Below are 21,688 nucleotides of genomic sequence, written 5' to 3'. Positions count from 1 at the left end.
CTGGCGAATTGTAAAGGATAGGCAAGATTATGTTGTAGTAATGAACAATTTGAAAATTCTAATGACTTACAGCAACAAAGTTTATTTCCTGTCCATTCTACATGGCATCACGGTTTCGCTGCAGCTGTGCCACGTGTCTGCTACATGTCATATTCACTTGAGGCTGATTGAGTTGCAGCAGAGGACAAGGAGAATGTGGCAAAGCATCCAGTGGTCCTAAAAGCCAAAATTAGTAACATTTCACATACTGACACCGTCACATGGCCAAGACCAATGTCTATGAAGGCAGTAAATATAATTCTTCTTGCAGTGGGGCAGAGAATAGCAACTAATTCAGTCTATAGTAACTACTTCATAATTTATATGAATACAAAGTGGTACAAACAGAACTTGCCAGTGAACCACCTTTGGCTTGTGGGCCACCATCTTGTAAACTTTATTTCACACTCCTTAGTTTTAAATTCTGGTTCTAAAACTATATGATTGATAGTCTCCAATTCACTGAACCAAAAAATAGTTGATTTAGTGAATTGCAGCTATAAGCCTTTCAATGTCCACTGAAAAATTGGAGAAGCAGAACTCCACAATAGCCTTTGGTGACCTTGTTGGAAGAATCATTGAACCATAAATCATGAGTAATCATTTAACAAAACTAGAATTAAAATTCTTTTCTGAAAAGTCAAGACAAACACACAATCTCATGTTTTACCTTACAAATTCTTAAACTTGCCCAAATATCTAAACAACTAGGCTTCTATGGTATATTTATTTCTAGCTGTTATATAAACTAGATAAATTTAAAAATCTATTTCCTTAATCACATAATGACCTTCAAAAATAACAAACACATTTCTCAAAAAATTCCATTAATTTTATCACTTGTCAGCATTTCTTATTAAATGTTCAGTAGACCTTGTCAAGATATTCCTCATTGTCTGAAAATGTTTCTTGAACTAATATAGTTTTTCCAAAAGATTACATAAACCACTACGGTGGACAAAGAGATGCTCTATCCTTTTCAAAGAAAGACTTCTTGTCAGAGCTGCAGGGAGTGCTGTCAGTGGACCACATTCAGCTGCAAGCTCCTTCAGGATTGCTTCAGCTGCAATGGACCACTTGCCCAAGGTTATGCTTCTTCCAAGGCTGCCTGTATCTAATGACTGATGGTTATGAGGGTACGTCAGTCAGCCTGGATGTGGAAGGTAGAAGAAACTCACAGTCTTGGCCCAACTCAGAACAACTCTAGTGTGTTAGTTCCAGAGCTCCCTATGGGATCAACCAAGGCACATCAGTGGATACACAACTTCTGCTTCTGTCAAATTCAGCTTGTGTCCCCTCCCTTCTTCCCTTCCAAAGTTAGCAATCCTGAAGGAATTCCCTAATAAGCCTCCTATAGGCTAAACTCTGCTTCAGAGTCTGCCATCAAGAGAACCCAACCTAAGACAGTGTTTGAATATCCTGTCATTACCTTGCTGTTACAGTACATAAAATAGGAAGAAAAAGCCAGAAATTTTAAATATTTGGAGTTTAATATTCACAGAATAAAAATTCTAATGAAATTTGAAAATTATAAGTTTTTTAGAGAATGAGAGAAAAAGAAACAATCTTAAAGTACTATGATAGTATTCGTAAATATTTTTAATCTTATCTATTGATTATATTGACATTATTTTCATTATATTTTATTACAAATTAATACCATGTAATGACTATTTTGTGATTAAGTCTGGCATTCATGAGTGATTCCTGTATTGTTCTATGAGCAAATACCTTACTGTAATATTGGCCAAATCTCCCAGATATGTGCTATTGATCACTAGAATATCGTCAAGTGATTGCATTTGGGGAGAGGAATGAGCTGCGTGACCTGGAATGTGGACAGAGAAGGACCATTTTGTTCTAGTGTTGTTGTTAAAAATCTTTTAATGCTACTTTTAAAAATCATTGCATTAAATATTTGGATAAAAATAGAAAAAAGAAAAGGAAAGATAGACAATGGAAAATAAGGCGGGAAATTTGCTCTTTACTGAACATTTTTTAATGTTCTAGGCATTTGGTTGTATGTTTATCTCATCTAGTCCTCCCAAGAAACCAAAATTTAAGTCATTTGTTCGAGGTGTCATATTTAGTAAAATAAGACTCAGTTTAGAACCTAAGCAGTCTGTCTCCAGAGAGTCTAATGTGGAATCACAGCATAGTGTACTTAACCCTGTCTTTAAACCAGATTATTTGTACAGAGAATGATTGCTATGGAAATTCAAGTGTTAGATGGATTGGGAAAGGTAGCAAGAGGGATTAAGGATTTGACCTGTGTCTTAAAGTACTGATATGAATTTGAAATGAAAAGGGACGTCGGGGGGATTTCAAAACTGAATGTGATTGTATGTGTGTGTGTGAGAATCACAGGTCTGCAGACATCAGGAAAAGAGTGAACAAAGCTCTGGAGGTGAAATAATACAAGGCAAACATTCTTCCTTAAATTATAGTTTTTTTAAGATGCATAATTAATTAAAAACATACAATTCTCCTGGAAAATGCATGAACAAAAACAGTATCAATATTAATATATCACTAATTTGACATATAAGTCAGTATCAAAAGCAAAATTTACTTCCCTCTCAGAGTTCAAAGCTTAATAGGCAAATTCATGGTTCCCTGGCCCCCCTCTAGCAGGCATTGATAGTGTCATATATTGACTCATCCGACCTCTGATTTTTCTATTTAGGTTATTATAAATATACTAGAGGGCTTCCCTGGTGGCGCAGTGGTTGAGAGTCCGCCTGCCGATGCAGGGGACACGAGTTTGTGTCCCGGTCCGGGAAGATCCCACGTGCCGCAGAGCGGCTGGGCCCGTGAGCCTTGGCCGCTGAGCCTGCGCGTCCGGAGCCTGTGCTCCGCAGCCGGAGAGGCCACAACAGTGAGAGGCCCGCGTACCGCAAAAAAAAAAAAAAACCTAGGATTAAGCTTGGATAAGGACATGCATCTATAAATTTGATATTAATTGAAAGGGCATCTGTTCCCTTACATAATCGTTGCTAATCATGCACACTAAGGGAAAAAAAAAAAGGCAAGAGTCGATATTTGTTCGTTGATGCACATACTCACTCTACCTTTCACAAAGGGGAAAATAATGAAAACCCTCGCTGCAAGACAACCCTGTGTGGAAGGTGTCAGGTCAAATGCCAAGTGTTCTTTGGCCTTTGACTTGAATTCCTGAATTACTGATCTAACTCTTCTTTGTTTATGCTATCCTTAGTGAACAAAAATCTTTGTATACCACTCCCACATGTTTTCAACCTGTGTGATCATGTGCCCTCAGTGAGGCAAAGACTGTCTCCCTTTATTTTTCCCCCTAAACAACGTCTCCATTGCGTAGCTTAAAAAAAACCTACCCCAGTAGGTGCTTAGTAAATATTTACTGATTTACTAAATGGTCATTTGATGTAATAGTGAGAAATTTTTTCTCCATGTATATTTCCCATTACAAATTTGCTGATAGACCCTATTGGGGAACATTGCTAATGAAGTTTAGAAGTAGTTTCAGAGATGGTAAATAACAGATTAAATGGCATATGATAAAGAAGAATTGTAATTATGTCAGAATCTTCTTTGTGAACAAATTATCGTTTATATACAAACTTCTCCTGAAGATTTTCAGTAATTTTATTATTTCTATAAATGACCATAATACTGAATGCACCATTATTAGCATTTCATTGGAATCTCAAACTGAATACATGACAAAGCATATTTTTTGTTCAGGAGAATATGACATAAACTTGCAGCCTTTTATAAATGTTCAATTTAAAGTAGAAACTATAAATATGCAGTTCTATTTTGTTTTCTTTCAACTTCTATAAAATTATTTTCATTCCTTTTTATAAGTGATTGGCATGATTCTTTAGGAATTTTTTAACCAAATTAATGGCTATTTTTTTTCAAATTAATTGCATGGCTTCTATTAATACACCATTCTCCACAAAATGTATAAGATAGTTTTAAAGCCAAGAATGCAAAGACAGAATAATATGTTGTATGGTAAAAGTGCCAGTTGGATATAAAATATATGGTAAAACAAAAACTTGTCAGATTGATAAAAATTAGGGCTTTCTTGTTGTTTAAAAAAAATTATGAGGCATGAGAGATTTAAAGCAAATATTGCTGAACATTTTTTATTTACCAGTGTCCCCTGCTACAAATCTCATTATAAAAGGTCAGTCAGATTTTAGCCTTCCATGATTTCCATTTGGTTTCTAAAATAGTCAGTCTGGAAATATCAGTGAGCACTTACTTCCAAGTTTAAGTTTTAGGGAATGAAACTAGAAATTGGCGCAAAAACATATTCAATTTTGTACTGCTGCAAAATTAAATCATTACTTTAAAGTTTTATAATTTAGGCATGCATATCTTCATTCCTTGGAAATTGTTATATATATGGTATATTCAGTAATATATTCAAATGAGATGTATGTTTATTTTTTCCAAATCCATTTAATTCCATTAATTTTATATTTCTCTACTATCTATAAAATATTAATTGTTCTTTCCTACTTACATATCCTGGCATTACATCCACAGTATTTAATGTAAAATATTTACTGACCAAACACATTTGAAGAATATGATTAAGCATTAATAAATTGAGGAGAAATGAGATCTATCCCTTTAACAATTCCACAGCACATTACTTTCACAAATTTGGAAGTTAATTCATCTGGAAATATACACACTAATTCCCAGAAGCCTGTTGAAATCCATTATCCCTAGAACATTGAAGGCAACATACATGGGAAACAGAGTGAGCTTTAAAGCAGCCACAGCTGTGGAACTTTGGACAACTTCCTATCTCTTAACTGTCATTCTTTTATCAGGAAAATGGGCTATAATGATGAAACCTAAGTTACTAAGGTTGAACTTACTAACACATGCACCTGGGCATATTAGTCCTACAAAACTGTTGGTTTATTTGCTTTTCATTTCTTTTCCCTCCTCTTTTCTCCTTGGCAATATGTTGGTGCTTAAGAATGTGACCTCTGTTTAGAATATTTACAAGTAAATGTAGCTGTGTCATTTAACAGCTCTAATAACTGGGAAAAGATATTCCACTCCTCTTTTCTTCAGTTTTCTCATCTGTACATTGGGGATAATAATATCAGTGCTTTCTTCTCAGGGTTTTTCCTGAGTATTAAAAAAGTTAAAACATGAGTGAGTAATGCCTGGCTCATAAATAGGTTCAATAACTTTAGATACTCTTAATGCCTAGAAACAGAGGATGTGATTTCTCAATAATATTTACCAATGACAGTATTTTTCCATACCTGTAGTGGGTTAAAGAGTGTCATCTCAAACTTCATGTCAAATCAGAACCTCAGAATGTGATCTTATTTGGAAATAGGGTCTTACTGATGTAATTAATGATCAAGATGAAATCATATTGGATTAGGGTGTGCCCAAAATCCAGTGAGAGTGTTCTTACAGGAAACACAAAGGATACACAGGAACAGAGAGAATAAGGTGATATGAACATAGAGGCAGGGATGGAGTGATGTGGCTACAAATCAAGGAAGGCTAAGGATCCCTGGCAACCTCCAGAAGCTCGGAGAGAGGCAGCACGGAATGGTTTCTCTGCATCCGTGATGTAGATTATGATGTATGCAGTGTGAGAAGATCAAGTCTTTGTCATCTTTACGTCCTTAGACTAAGCCCTATAAGATTTGGAGACCTAGTGTTAGAATCAGCTTCAAAGCATTCATCATCTCCCTTGGAATATTCAGATGATCATTTATGGAGCATTGGAAATATCGCTGCTGGATGCATTGGGTCAAGACAACTATTCTATTTAGGAGATTAACTCTCCTACATCTGGGAGTATATCTATCTGGAAGGGTTTGAATGAATCTAATCTAAAACCCACTGATTTTTGTCACATTATTGTAAATAAATGGAGCATATTCATAAGGCATTTCCTCAGAGCACATGTGATAAGCCTCAAATAAGAAATGCGTCAGTTCATCAGTTATGTACAACATTATGTTGTGTTTGAGACTGATGTATCAAAAGTGCTTTTAAAAAATAAATAAAATAAAAATAAAAAGTGCTTTTATGTTTTTTAGAGGGTAGAAAGATCTTCATTTAAGTCAGCATCCAGAAACAGTCTGAGCATCCCATTTCTTAAAATAAAGATGTATAAATTAAACTCTATAAGCGGTTATGGAGCACGAAAGCTGAATATGAAATCTATTATTCATTTAAATGTTTTGCTACTTGAAGTGTGAGGAATTGACATATTTTTAAAATTATATTGTTAACACCCATAATATTCTAAATACTACATAAGACTGTGAGAAAAAAGTCTGAAACCCCATCATAAAGTAGGTGGAGACTAGTGTTAAAATCAACTTCAAATCAGTTGGCTAGATTTCTGAGTGGTTATTACATTTAGAGGGAAATTAGTGTTGTAGGATTGGAACTTGTTAAAATTATGTCAGTTTTTGTCTCAAATATAGCATGGCTAGGGAAAGAAATTCAGAAATCACTTGATGACAGCTGTGTCTTAACAGAGATTTGGATTTATTTTAGAGGTCATTTGATGTCTTTGCTTCTGTTACATCTGCTCAGTTGCATTTGGTTGCTTATTTGAAAAATCAACAAATTGCTTGCATGACTCCAGTATTGTTCAAAACAATGTGAAAAAAAATATCAAATTATAGCATTGTTATTAAGGTTAAACTTTCTAACACATGCACCTGGGCATATTAGTCCTACACAACTGTTGGTTTATTTGCTTTTCATTTCTTTCCCCTCCTCTTTTCTCCTTGGCAATATGCTGGTGCTTAAGAATGTGACCTCTGTTTAGAATATTTACAAGTAAATGTAGCTGTGTCATTTAACAGCTCTAATAACTGGGAAAAGATATTCCACTCCTCTTTTCTTCAGTTTTCTCATCTGTAAATTGGGGATAATAATATCAGTGCTCACTTCTTAGGGTTTTTCCTGAGTATTAAAAAAGTTAAAACATGAATGAGTAATGCCTGCCTCATAATATAGGTTTAATAACTTCAGATATTCTTAATGCCTAGAAACAGAGGATGTGATTTCTCAATAATATTTACCAATGACAGTATTTTTCCATACCTGTAGTGGGTTAAAAAGTGTCATCTCAAAATTCATGTCAGGGCTTCCCTGGTGGCGCAGTGGTTGAGAGTCCGCCTGCTGATGCAGGGGACACGGGTTCGTGCCCCGGTCCGGGAAGATCCCACATGCCGCGGAGCGGCTGGGCCTGTGAGCCATGGCTGCTGGGCCTGCGCGTCCGGAGCCTATGCTCTGCAACGGGAGAGGCCACAACAGAGAGAGGCCCGCGTACCGCAAAAAAAAAAAAATTCATGTCAAATCAGAACCTCCGAATGTGATCTTATTTGGAAATAGGGTCTTACTGATGTAATTAATGATCAAGATGAGATCATATTGGATTAAGGTGTGTTAGATTCTGCTGTATAACAAAGTTAATCAGCTGTACGTATACATATCTTCCCATATCCCCTCCCAACACTAACCCCCTCAGGCTGTGTTCACGCAGCCAACCCCAGTCCTCTCCCTGGGATCTTACCTTAGAAGCCCGAGCCTCAGCTCCCAGCCCCGGCCGCCCCGGCGCGTGAGCAGACCAGCCTCTCGGGCTGGTGAGTGCCGGTCGGCCCTGATCCTCTGTGCGGGAATCTCTCCGCTTTGCCCTCCGCACCCCTGATGCTGTGCTGTGCTCTCCTGTGCGGCTCCGAAGCTTCCCCTCCACCCACCCCACTTCCCCGCCAGTGAAGGGGCTCCCTCATGTGTGGAAACTTTTCCTCCTTCACAGCTCCCTCCCAGAGGTGCAAGTCCTGTCCCTATTCTTTTGTCTCTGTTTTTTTCTTTTTTCTTTTGCCCTACTCATCTACGTGGGGATTTTCTTGCCTTTTGGGAGGTCTGAGGTCTTCTGCCGGCGTTCAGTAGGTGTTCTGTAGGAGTTGTTCCACATACAGATGTATTTTTGATGTATTTATAGGGAGGAAGGTGATCTCCACGTCTTACTTCTCTGCCATCTTGAAGGTCTCCTATTTATGCTTAGAAACGTACTAGGCGAGTTCCCCCCTGCCAGCCATACAGACAGCCTTGCAGGCTCCTGGCCCCACCCACCAGTTGTGCAGCCAACCATGCAGAAAGCCTACCCCACCATCCAGCAGGCCTACAGCCACTATACCAAGTATGGCCTCGTAGCCAGCCAGGCAGGGGGCCAGGCTTGTGTACCAGTAGTGAACCCCACCACAACAGTAGGTTGCGTGCAGCCCACGTAGGGGGCACCCCTACAGCATATAGCTCCAGAGATCAGAGGGGGAGCATGTTGCACAATGAAATATTATGCGGCCATAAGAAAAGAAATCTTGCCATTTGCGACAACATGGATGGATCTGGAGCATATTATGCTAAGCAGAGTAAGTCAGAGAAAAACAAATACCATTTGATCTTATATGTTAAATCTAAAAAACAAAACAAATAAAAAAATGAAAACAGATTCATAGATACAAAGAACAAACAGGCAGTTGCCGGGGGGAAGGGGCTGTTGGTGGGGTGAAATAGGTGAAGGGGGGATCAAAAGGTACAAACCTCCAGTTAGAAAATAAATAAGCCATAAGAATGTAATATATGGCATAAGGAATGTGGTCAGTAATATTGTAATAACTTTGGCGGCAGATGGTTACTAGACTTATCATGATGAAATATCATTTCGTAATGTATACAATTGTCAAATCACTATGTAGTACACCTGAAATGAACATAATTTGTAAGTCACCTATATTTCAATAAAACTGAAGTTGTTTCATTTAAAAGAAAATTTGGAAAAATGAGAACATAGGCAACTGCCATCCCATAGCAAACATTACATTTCATGCGAAAACTTTGGCATCATTCACATTAAATTCAGGAACTGAACACCTGTTTGGTATGATATTAGAATTTCTCATTAATATTACAAGATAAGAAAATGGTAGATTTATTAATTGGAAGAGAGAGATAATACTGTCATTATTATTGCATAGTCACCTACTTAAAAACACCCCAACGTAAATGATTTATGAGTACCCAGAAACGACAACCAGTACCAGACCAACTTACAAAGATTAATAACTTTCCTCTAGACTAGCAACAACGTATGTGAGATTTTAATAATAGCAGAATTCACAGTGGCAGTGAAAAACTTTTAAGTATTTAGGAATCAACCTAACAGAAAACGCAGCAAATCATTACACCCTATACATGAAAGAATGGCAAAAATTAGGAAAGGTGTTAGCAAGTGTTAGCAAGGATTTATGGAGTACCATTGTCGGTCTTTAGCAAAATTATGAGTGTAGATACCCAATGGTTCAGTGCTCTTACTTAGGTATATATGGTTGTATCAGGTTTAGGTTAGGTAATGCTTTGGTAACAAATACTTTCAAAATCTCAAACCAGTGCTGATTTATTCTTACACTGTGTGTCCATTATGGAATTCGTGGAGGGTGTTATCCTCATGTCTGGATACAGACTGACCAAGAAATACCATCTGTACTATTGCTGGTCAATGTGGCAGATAAAAAGAGTGTTTTGGAGGGGTTCTCCCATCAAAAATTCAATAGTTGGGCCAGAACTGACAGAGGTCACTCTGTCGCACTGTCCTACTCCATTATTTGCCCCAAAGGCAGAGAGGCAGAAATATTTCATGAGCAGTATTAATGGTAACCATGGTTTGCCCTTCTGGTCATTTGGCCCACTCTCCTTCCTACAGGCAAACTACACTCAGTCCAAATTTGCATCTGGTCATAGGCATCACCTTGAAGTCCAGGATCTCTGGGTGATGTCTGATAGTCTCTACATCAAACCCAGATGTGTCTCTTCTCAGTTTGGAGAAATAAAAAAATTAGGTGCCTCCACACTGCCGGTATACCCTGGTGGAACAAGGAGTCGTGTTAAATGCTATTCTTCACAAAGGTGCGGGAATGATATGGACGCAGCAGTTTATTGGTCCGTTGCAATTCTGAAATATATATGGGGAGCAAGTTAAAATCTAATGTGCTCTTATCCAATGAAATTGAGCTGTTTGTAGTGAGGTGGATGGACCTAGAGACTGTCATACAGAGTGAAGCAAGTCAGAAAGAGAAAAACAAATACAGTATGCTAACACACATATATGGAATCTAAAACAAAAAATTTGTTCTGAAGAACCTAGGGGCAGGACAGGAATAAAGACACAGACATAGAGAACGGACTTGAGGACACAGGGAAGGTAAGCTGGGATGAAATGAGAGAGTGGCATGAACATATATACACTACCAAATGTAAAATAGATAGCTAGTGGGAAGCAGCCGCATAGCACAGGGAGATCAGCTCAGTGCTTTGTGACCACCTAGAGGGGTGGGATAGGGAGGGTGGGAGGGAGACTCAAGAGGGAGGGGATATGGGGATATATGTATATGTATACCTGATTCACTTTGTTATAAAGCAGAAACTAACACACCATTGTAAAGCAATTATACTCCAGTAAAGATATTAAAAATAAATAAATAATGTGCTGTTATCAAAATGAAAGCAAAATTTTCACATGGCATCACATGGGTACTTGTTCAGTAAGTTTATCATGGCATTGTTTTTGGCTCTGGGAGTTGGAATTACCTAGAGGAAATCACTGGGGAAATGGAAAAATAGAATGATTGTTGCATACTATGGAATACAGTGCTATAGTAAAAGTAAGAAACTAAATACTAGACAACAGCATAAACGTATCTCAAAAAGTGTTGCATGAATAAGGTAGATAAACATGTAAATTTTAAAGAAACAGAAATTTAACAAATATTATCCAGTAATTTATTAAGTTTAGGGACATATAGTAAACATATCAAAGAAAATGGCTAGGTAGAAAGTAGAATAAGAGTGGGGAGCAGAGAGAAAGAGACAAATAAAATGAGATAAAATGAAACCAGAGCAGACTTGCATTGATTGCTAATGACAGTGGTCAGTGTACTGCAATGCTGGCTCACCTCTACTCTTAGCAACAAAAGGTGGTAATAAGTAAAAATTCACAAAGAATACATAAACAACACAGTGGTATACAATACGAGACTGCAATTTTCTCACAGCAAAGAGCAAAACATATTTTAAATAGATGTAATGAATTACATATACCAGTTATTTACATAACACAGAGAAGAAATTTTATATAGAAAATTTTCCTTATATTTTGTGGAAACGATGCAAGAGTGCAGACTTTTTGTCCAATAGTCTTCATTGTACATTTATACTCAATATTGAGTGATGGTGTTTGGAATTTCCTCCCTGGAAAATGAGTCCTATAATTCAACACACTAACTGCTTTAGGACTGCGGCCTATATTGGGTTGTGCGTATTTGTCATCTTTTGGTTGAGTTTTGTTTTCCTCATAAAAGCAAGGAAGCTTGCTGCTGGCTCTGCCAGGCTGCTGGATGGTTTTCGAAAATAGACTTGCTTCTGGAACAAAAGTCTAACTTCACTGACCAGGTCAAGTCTCACAACACCAAAGGCATTTATTTAAAGTAGGAAGAACTTAATTATACACATGAGAACATGGTTTCAATGCTATGGTTAGAAGTGTCTGCTGGAAAATCGGCCACTGTAATTTGAGAGTAGAGAGCATACGAAGGTGGGAAAATTGTGGACTTGAACATTTATATTTACGACTTTTCTGTTTTGTGGGTAAAAAAAGTGGATATGGTCTAGCTTAGAAAATTTTTGATAAATTAGAAAAAGGTGATTCTTATAAAATAGCCAATTGGTGTATCAAGTACAAATGCAATCAGGGCCTTTACCACACAAATTAACACTATTTATCAATTCCTGATATTCATAATATTAAATGAGAAAGCACTATGTTGAAATCAAAAGCATTTTGGTGCTAATAAGTTACAAATTCGTATGCAGCTTATCAGTGTTTTACGTTACTTTGAACTAGGTGGAAAAAGTAAATAAAAGTTAAGGAATGTATAGAACTGTATACTTATTTGGTTGCCTAGCCTTTTGCTTACTATAAATGAGAAAAAAGTAAAATAATTTTTCATACCAGTAGGCTTTATTTTACCTGTGGCCAAGATCCTCAAATTGACTTTTTAATTTGAGGTGAAATTCACACAACAAAAAATTAATCATTGTATTTTACTTATTTTTTATTTATTTATTTTTTTTTGCTGTACGCGGGCCTCTCATTGCCGTGGCCTCTCCCGTTGTGGAGCACAGGCTCCGGACGCGCAGGCTCAGCGGCCATGGCTCACGGGCCCAGCCGCTCCGCGGCATGTGGGATCCTCCCGGACCGGGGCACGAACCCGCATTGCCTGCCTCGGCAGGCGGACTCTCAACCACTGCGCCACCAGGGAAGCCCTATTTATTTATTTTTAACATCTTTATTGGAGTATAATTGCTTTACAATGGTGTGTTAGTTTCTGCTTTATAACAAAGTGAATCAGCTATATATATACATATGTTCCCATATCTCTTCCCTCTTGTGTCTCTCTCCTTCCCACCCTCCCTATCCCACCCCTCTAGGTGGTCACAAAGCACTGAGCTGATCTCCCTGTGCTGTGCGGCTGCTTCCCACTGGGTATCAGTTTTACATTTGGTAGTGTCTATTAAAATGAACAATTTAGTGACATTTAGTGCATTCACGATGGTGTACACTCTCCACCTCTATCTCGTTCCAAAACGTTTCTATTACTCCAAAATAAAACCCCATACCTCATAAGCAGTTTCTCCCCATTCTCTTCTCTCCTCTCCCCAGCCCCTGGCAACCACCAAACTGTGTTCTGTCTCTAGGGATTTATATTCTTTGGACATGTCATAGAAAAGGAATCGTACTATATGTGACCTTTTGTGTCTGGGTTCTTTTGCATAGTGTAATGTTTTCAAGGTTCATCCAATGCTGTACACGTATCAGTAGTTCATTCCCTTTTACGCTGAATAATATTTCATTGTATGTGTATATCGCAAGGTATTTATGCATTAATCCACTGATGGACACTTGGGCTTTTTCCGCTTTTTGGCTGTTGTTAAGAAAGTTGCTATGAACATGAGCGTCCATGTATTTGAGTACCTGTTTTCAGTTATTTGGCTATATACCTATGAGTAGAATTGCTGAATCAAATGGTTAATACGATGTTTAACTTTTGAGGAACTTCTTTTTTTCTTTTGAGGCTAAAGAATTTTTAGCACTCTCTCCTCATGACCACTGTGTATGTGTATGTATATGCGTGTGTGTGGGTGTGTATGTGTGTGTGTATGTGTATGCGTGTGTGTGTGTATGGTGAGGGGACTGAGATGTAACAATAGGTAACATCTAAGAAACTACCTGATCATTTAGAGTAAATACCCTTTACCTTTCCTGTATTATTCAAAAACTGTGTTTGGTATATTTAGAAGTGGAGTGAGGGAAAAAAGGTTATTTTAAATCCTAATTTAGTTTTTATTAAACAGGCTTTCAAACGGTTTATATTTTCCAATTTGAATAATTTGAGGTCTAATCTTTTAGCTTCATTTGGCATCTGAAATTTGTCTTTATACACTTAATGATACATTTATTTACTCTTTTAGAATGGCTTAAAAGCAATTTTTAAAACAATAGGTTTAATTAAGCTTAAACAGCAAAACTGGAGGTATATTCTTTAAGAATTAATGTATAACTTTCTTATAGTTCTGCCTCTTCATTAAAAATTATAAAAATACACATGGTAAAAATTAAAGACAACATATTAAGCATTAGTACAAAATAATGAATTATTTAAATAATGACTATCCTTTAAATGAAGACTCTTATTAGGAAGACTTTGATTCCCTCCATTTTTAGTTTTAGTTGTACAGAGGTTCCCATTCTGTGTGATGTATCCATGCGAACCCTTCCCATTCTCTTACTTTATAAGTGCCTTAAAATAATAATGTTATCTATTTTAAAATTAAGTTTATGATACAATTAAATAACTTTAAAATACAATTTTATTATTAGTTAATTAAGATTAATATTAGTTTGAGGTTAAAAATCTATGTATATAGATCAGAGAAAAATCTATGTATATATTACATTTTGTTAAATTCAAAGGTAACAGTTTTATTCTCCTAGGGGTTATAATTTAAGGATCACATCTACTCATTTCTCTCTAGTCACAGTGCTACTTTATGTACTTAATGACTTTGCATTAAGGTCCACAAGTAAAGTACAGCATGGTGACTAGAGTTAATAATACTATCTTGCGTATTTGGAAGTTGCTAAGAGAGTAGATCTTAAAAGTTCTCATCACAAGAAAAGAATTCTGTAACTATGTGTGGTGGCAGATCTTAACTAGACATTATGGCGATCATTTTGCAATATATACAAATATCGAATCATTATGTTGTACACCTGAAACTAATATAGTGTTGTATTTCAATTATACCTTAATTTTAAAAAAAAAAGTTCCCTGAATAGAATGATGTTAAGAAATCTCCAAGATATAAGGAGAAAAAATAGTTTTTAAAATAACACACATATTAAACTTTCTGTAAAAAAAAAAGGGGGGGGGCAAATAATATATATTTATGCTTATTTGTATGTGCTTAAACAAGAAGGATAGACCTATGAATTATACGTAAGAAGTTAATAAGAGCAGTTATGGGTAAGAGTAGGGTAGATAATGATAATGTCTAGTTGGGAGACGGGCGTGAATGGAAGACTTTTCACTGTTCATCTTTTTACAATTTATTGTTTTTGAACCCTGTGAATATATTACCTAGTGAAAATTGTCTTTCATTTATTGTAAACTGTTCAAAAAGCCCACATTTTCAAAGCCAAACTTTTTACCAGATAATGCAGTTATGAAAAGGTTATTCTTAAAGAGAATTACAGTTTTGATTGGTTTTCTTCTCCCCCAAATTCCCTAATAAGAAGCTCACTTTGTTCACTTAAGGATTAATGTGCCTTCTGTAACTTTACCCTAAGATGGGTTTTCCATGTGACATTAACTTATAAATTTTAAGTTGACTAGGAAACCCAAACACAGGTCTGAATTACAAACTTCAGTAGTTTTCTAAGCAGGAAAGACAAGGTGTGCCACTTTATAAAAACAGAAAGGCTGAGTTTACTGTAAATGAAATGATTCATTCTTCCCTGTTGTTTTTGTCCTTCTGAGTAATTCGGATGGCTCACAAAAAGGAGATCAAAGTTGGATTTTGTAGGTTTACCACACAGTATTGTCAATTTACTAGACTGGAACTATGGCTGTCAAAAAGTAAGTGGGGGACTCTCTCCCTGCCACACACACACACCCACACACACACATATATATAAACACTGCACGCCATCCAGGCTTACCTCCTTTGAGCACAGTTTGCTTTATTGCACTTTGCCAATCCTAAGTTTTTTACAAATGGAAGGTTTGGACCAACCCTGTGTGGTACAAGTCTGTTGGTGCCTTTTTTCCAACAGCATTTGCTCATTTTGTGTTTCTGTGTCACATTTTGGTAATTCTCATATTTCAAACTCTTGCATTCTTATTACATTTTTTATGGTGATCTCTGACCAGCAATCTTTGACGTTATTACTGCAAAAAGAGTATGACTAGTTGGAAGCCTCAGATGATGGTTAACATTTTTTAGCAATAAAAGATTTTTTAATTAAGATGTATACTTTTCTTTAGACATAATGCTATTGCACACTTACTAGATTACAGGATAGTGGAACCATTATTTATATGCACTGGGAAACAGAAATTCGTGTGTGACTTGCTTTATTATAGTGGTCTGGAAGCAAACCTGTAATGTCTCCCAGGTATATCTGTACACACTTACTTTGAACTGAATAGGAAGGAACCATTTTTCTTGGAATTAAATTATATATAGTTATTGCTATAATAGAACAGAAACATCTATATCAAACTACTTTAATATGGAGTTCCCACTGCAGTGAGCTTAGGTTACCTGACTGTGGTTAAATTGAATTGTGATTTTCAAAACAAATAATTAGACAAAACAAAAGTGGAGTTTAAAGACTTCCACATGTCAGTCATGAAACTCAGAAAATTAAAGCAATCAATATTTTTCTTTATCTAATTTTAGTTATGGATACAATTATGAAACATATTGAAAACTTGAGGATTAACCTGATTCTGTATTCCAGCTACAGAATTTTAAAAGTTTTGTGACTTAAACTGTTCATCAAATTTTGAAGATTAATGTGCCTACGTACTTCAGATCTAAAAAACAGAGAATATTTCATAGTAATTTAGATATTTACCCCTAACTCTTCAAAGTTGAGAATCGGTCTGTGGTAAAATTAGTATTTTATTTCTGGAACAAACTTTTCACCCGTGACTGACACCTTTTACATAATCTGGACATGAACTATAAGACAGAAAGAAAATATTGCTAAGGATCATGGCTTTGCTACAGTGAAGAAGAGTTTTCTATCTACTTTTCAGCGGGCATTGCAACAGCTATAGAAAATTGCTAAAATCAATGAAATTTCAAGTTTAAAACATGACTTCTAAATAGAACATAAGTGGTATAATAAAATAATATGTATCTATATACCATACACTTAATAAAAGAAGTAGAGTTCATTTTTTAACTAAAACACTAAATTTACTTATTAACAATAAACCAGGAAAAGGGTCTACTAAAACTTTGCTCTTTAATTACAAGGGCAAAGATTGAACTTTGCTTAAGTATATGCAAAAACAGAATGTTCCTCAGACGAGTTACCATTAACTGATGTGCTAACAATTTATTTGTTCTTAAGAGGCATCAACAGGAAGGAGAAACTATTAATTCTACCAAAGCTAACATTTCTTTCACGCCAGAACACACAGAACTGGATTTCTAAGCCTCATCCATGTACAGAATATCAAACACCTGCTAATCATCCTTACTTGGAAAAAAAATCAGATTTTTTTCTGGAAAAAATACAAAAAAAGAAAATCATTTCTAAAGAAAAAAAGGCTACTTAACCGTGTTTGAAAATAATAATATATAAACTTTCTTTGCTAACTGCTGTCATTCCCCAATCCTTTTCTTTCTCTTTTCCCTATTCAAACTATTGTATTATACTTAAAAACTAAATAAGATGCTCTTAGTTGATTTTTGCTGCGATCTAACAGAATCCCAGTCTTGTTTGTGACAGCAGTCGGCCCAGTTGAAAATGATCGATTCCCCAAACACTCTTGTATCTAAGAGTCAACATAGTTCAGGCCAGTGAGATATAAGAAGTGTATTGAATGGGACTTCTGAGAGAAGTATCTTGTGTAAGTTTGTGATAAAAAGATTAAAAACCTGTTTCTTTTTTTTCCTCTCTCTTTGAATGGAATGGTTAGAGTTCAACAGTTGTTTTAAACCAAATTTTAAGATGATAGAGTGGTGAGCTGGAAAGAGACAGGGAATCATCCTATGATCCCGTACTTCCTAGCTCTAGACTTCTTTCATCTCCTGTAATGTTGTGTTGTTTTCTGTCAAATGTGCCTAAATCTGATACTAATACAGTGTTCCTCTGCTTTTCTACAATGCCCGTACCTTTATCACGGTACATTTTTCAGTGTTAAAATTACCGATTCATTGTACTAGACCAGATTTTTAATTTCACGGAGCAATATTTTTTTCTTTAATAAATCAGGTAATAAAAATATCCTAACATCAAATTCACTTCTTAGCATCATTTCATGAATGAAATAAAAGGTAGAAATGACATTTCTACCAAAGAGATGACTACATATGTATATTTTAAAGAATTTAGATCTATGAAAGTCTTGCAACTTTGTCTTCCCAGACCGCTTAAAATTTTTCATAAAGAAGCAGGCGCCTTATCCACATAGCATTTTTTGGGAATCACTGTACTCGGCTATGTGTTTCTCAGGGAAGGCTCACTATATTGTTCTCCTCAGCATAGCATCTATGCTCAAGATATATTTGCTGAATGACTGAATCACCCAAAGAAAAATCTACACCCAAAGAGAAAAAAGAAAAAGAAAGAAAAAGTCATCTCTTTTCCTTTACTGTGGCCATGTGAAAATAATTTAAAATGTTCCGTGCTGATTAGTGCAAAAATGAAAATGATAATTTGTCTGTTGGATTGTTTGTAAAATCTTGTCACTCTGAGAAGGAAAGCCCATTGTCTGTTGGTAATCCATTCCCATATCTATCCTTCTTCACTGACAGGAGGCTGAGTCCTCGAAGGCCACAGGGCCTGCTGCCTACAATATAACTTTACACACTGAGCCTCCCTCTGTGGGCTTTAGTTTCCTGCTCTCTGAAAGAGAGACGATGCACCAGACGATCTTATAGTCATTTTCACTCTGGCCTGCTATGATTATATATCCAACTTAATCCTCTTAGGCTGTGGTGTAAGTCTCTTCTTTCCTTTTCTAACCTCCAGGGAGATGGAGATCACAGTCTCTGTGTGCTTGAAAATCATTGCTAAATTTATCCTTCGATATTCCTAGGCAACCTGAATTACCTCATTTCCTCTGTTTTTTTATTTTCTTCCCCATGCTCCCTTAACTGTAGAACCTAAATTGAATATAATGACTTAAGAATTTATGAATAATATAATGGAAGGTGGGTAGGTGTGATGCCTGTATTTTACATGTCCTAGCGCTCTGCTCATGCGTGATGTGGATAGCAGAGAGAATTAGTAGTCAATATTAAAACTGGTCCTGTACATGGAAAAAATGCTGAAAATATGGTTATTAAAAGCAATCTTAACTATTTACTTCTATGCTCTCCACCAAACTTTACAATACTGCATTAGAATATGGATGTGTGTGTTTCCGTCATTTATTTTGAAAGTAGAGTGAGGAATGCCACCTGAGGATGACTGCAATGTTGTTCTGTAATTCTGCTTTAAAAAAAACAGTGTATTCTAAAAACATTAGGGAATAATATCCATGGAAGTTTGGAACAACGTATAAAGACAGAGAGAGCAAAAGAAGAGCTCAAGAACAAAGTTTATCTTACTGTTCCCTTAGGATATTTCCCATTTCTACTGCACAATTGACGAAACTTTATTTATTTTTAAACTTTTGCACAAAGGCCCTCAGAATTCAACAATAGTTCTCAAAGTATGAAGGTAATTCATCTAACTAAAACTCATTTAGAAATATCAGCGACATCAGAGAACAATAGCAAACTAATTGGAGTGAAGAGATGCTTTGCAGAAGGGCTCTGGGCTTTGTCATATCTCAGATCTGTGGAGGCAGAAGAAATATTCATATTAATGAATCCAAAATAGATCGAATATTCCTTAGCATACATATTTCTCTGGGGCTGTTTTCCTTCGTTGATGGTGTGTCTTTCTCCTGTGTGTTTACACAAACACAGACACTGAAGGTGCTGAGTTCTGCCCTGGTGCCTCTTTTCCCTCAGGCTCCCTCCCTAGATCAAAGGACAACACTGTGGTTAAAAGGGAACTAAATTATTTTCAAGGCAGAGAAAAGGGTAGTTCTGGTGTATACCCGTGAAACTGTTGCTTAACAGTCCATTCACTCCTAAGACATTAAATAGTCTACCAACACACATTCTGATTTCATATTGCCAGCATCCAGCTTGGTCCACAGGACCAATATGGTGCTATCATTTATTTACATTGTGATCTCCAGCATCTATACTTATAAATCAGGGCAGATCAGAAGTAGAAGGGATTCTAAAACCATTTTATGAAGTTCCCTTTCCACATCTATAGAATGGGAATAAAATGGGAATAATATTAATCTGTGTTTTAGATAGCTGCTGAGAGAAATAACTGAGCCTACATAAAGCAGAATAGTACCTATCCCACAGGTCTGTTTTAAGGATTTAAATGGCATCCTATTTGTAAAGGACATTTTTAAGTGACATCTTATTTCTAAATAAAGTAAAACATTACTCAGTACTCAACAAATATTACCTAATAATTTCCCCATGATACTACCCCTGATGTTGTTTCTAACGTTGATGGCAGCCTGTACTTTCAAGGAGTTTTTGTCCAACCTAGGCTGCAAACACACACCCAGATCATTTTTTAAAAATGACATAGTACGAGGACTCGAGATGTGCACAGAGCATTAGGGAAGCTCCACACAGGTGCATTCATCCGTTTGGCTTGCTCTGGGCTTAGTTTAAAAGTGAAGTCAGGAAAGAGTCAATTTGTTGGATCACCTAATCATTGTCTTCTTGCATATTTCTGCATCTTTTTGTCTTGAAAAGCCCAAACTGGCAAAGCAGCTAGAATTTATGTGGGGAACACAATATTAGCTGTGTTACTACTAAGCCTGAAGAGACGATGGTAATAATGAAGCTGTCAAGAGATTATAAGCATGAGGAATACAAGGCTTTGGTAACAAAAATTCATGCAGGTGTATTGCCTTAGGCAGAGGAAGGAGGCGTATTTAACCCTTTTTCTAAAAGAGAAATATAGCTGCAAACATAGAGAAACAAGACTGGTTTTTATGAAGACAGGTGGTGTTGTCCTTGATGTTACAAACTTTCAACCTGACTTGCTTCTTAGAAATTTTTCTTGTTCTGCAGTGGCTGGGAGTTTGTTAGGGCCCAGAATAAGCAAAAATGAAACGTTCACATGGCCTCAGCAATTAGAAAATAGTAGCATGAGTCCTTGGTGTAGGTCAGGGCCTCCTTGAAACATATGCCATGTTCCCAAAGGCTCCTTGTGTTCCCTAAGGTTCCTCTATAGGAAAAGATCAGTTCCAAGGGTAGCCATGCAACTTTGGAATGAAAATCACACTGCTGGGTCCTTCCTTAGACACAGGGAATTAGAATTGATAAGAATTAGAGATGTGATATGGAAATGTATATTTTTAACAAGTTCCCCCAGGTAATTTTGATGCTTTGCCAAATGTAGCCATTGTTCCAAATTCATTTTATGTAGTTATTGCCTCTCTGATACGATAAAAAGACATAAATTGGAAGGATAGCCAGAAAGTGACAATAACTTATTAACCTAAATTTTTAGAGAAAAAAGTGTTAATTCAGTAAAAAAATCGCTTTAAAAAATTACTTTGAAATCCCAATTAAAACTCTTCCAATTAAAAAGAAATCAATAGGTATATGAATTCTATTGTACTTCATTATGAAGAGCTTTAGGTATGAAAATAATATCAAGAAAAGACAAACCCACATAAGTGAGTTCTTTATAACAAATTAATCTTTAGTTGTAGAGTATCCATTTAATACTATAAGCACATTAAGCAATGTCAGATGTAAGAGAATCTCTTTGGGCTTAATTTCCCTTAATGGATTTTGCTGGAAAGCCATAGAGTAATTCTAATTCATATTAAATTCCCAAAGGACACAGATAGCCCAGAGTTATCAAGTTAAATGCAAATAATCCTATAATACTTTTAGTATTTGAAACTGATGTGATATTGAAATTTGGATCTCAATTTAAAGGACTTATTTAAATTGCTTATCAAATATCCATTTGCTATTAATTTCCTAAATGTCAAATACCACTTTAATTTTGAAGGCCAATATTATTTTATAAATATATGTGTGTATGTGTATGAATAAATGTATGTGTATATATGTATATACATATATGTTACCTTGTTTTTCAGAATGCCTTTGAAATTATGACATTAAGTTTGTAAAATCCTGTTTGGTAACATTTCATATCAAGGGATAAGTAATTGGTATAATTTGTCAGTATCAA

The 21,688-nt window shown here is 36.0% G+C and overlaps 1 protein-coding gene across 2 annotated transcripts in view; it reads left to right on the top strand.

Annotated features, from left to right (window-relative positions):
* The window catches only part of SEMA3E (semaphorin 3E), a 568,411-nt gene that overhangs the window by 59,203 nt on the left and 487,520 nt on the right, over positions 1–21,688 (top strand). The window lies entirely within an intron of this gene.

The sequence above is a fragment of the Stenella coeruleoalba genome (genome assembly GCF_951394435.1).
Source record: "Stenella coeruleoalba genome assembly, chromosome: 9".
Lineage (NCBI taxonomy): Eukaryota > Metazoa > Chordata > Mammalia > Artiodactyla > Delphinidae > Stenella > Stenella coeruleoalba.
This window is presented reverse-complemented; position numbering and strand designations above follow the sequence as displayed.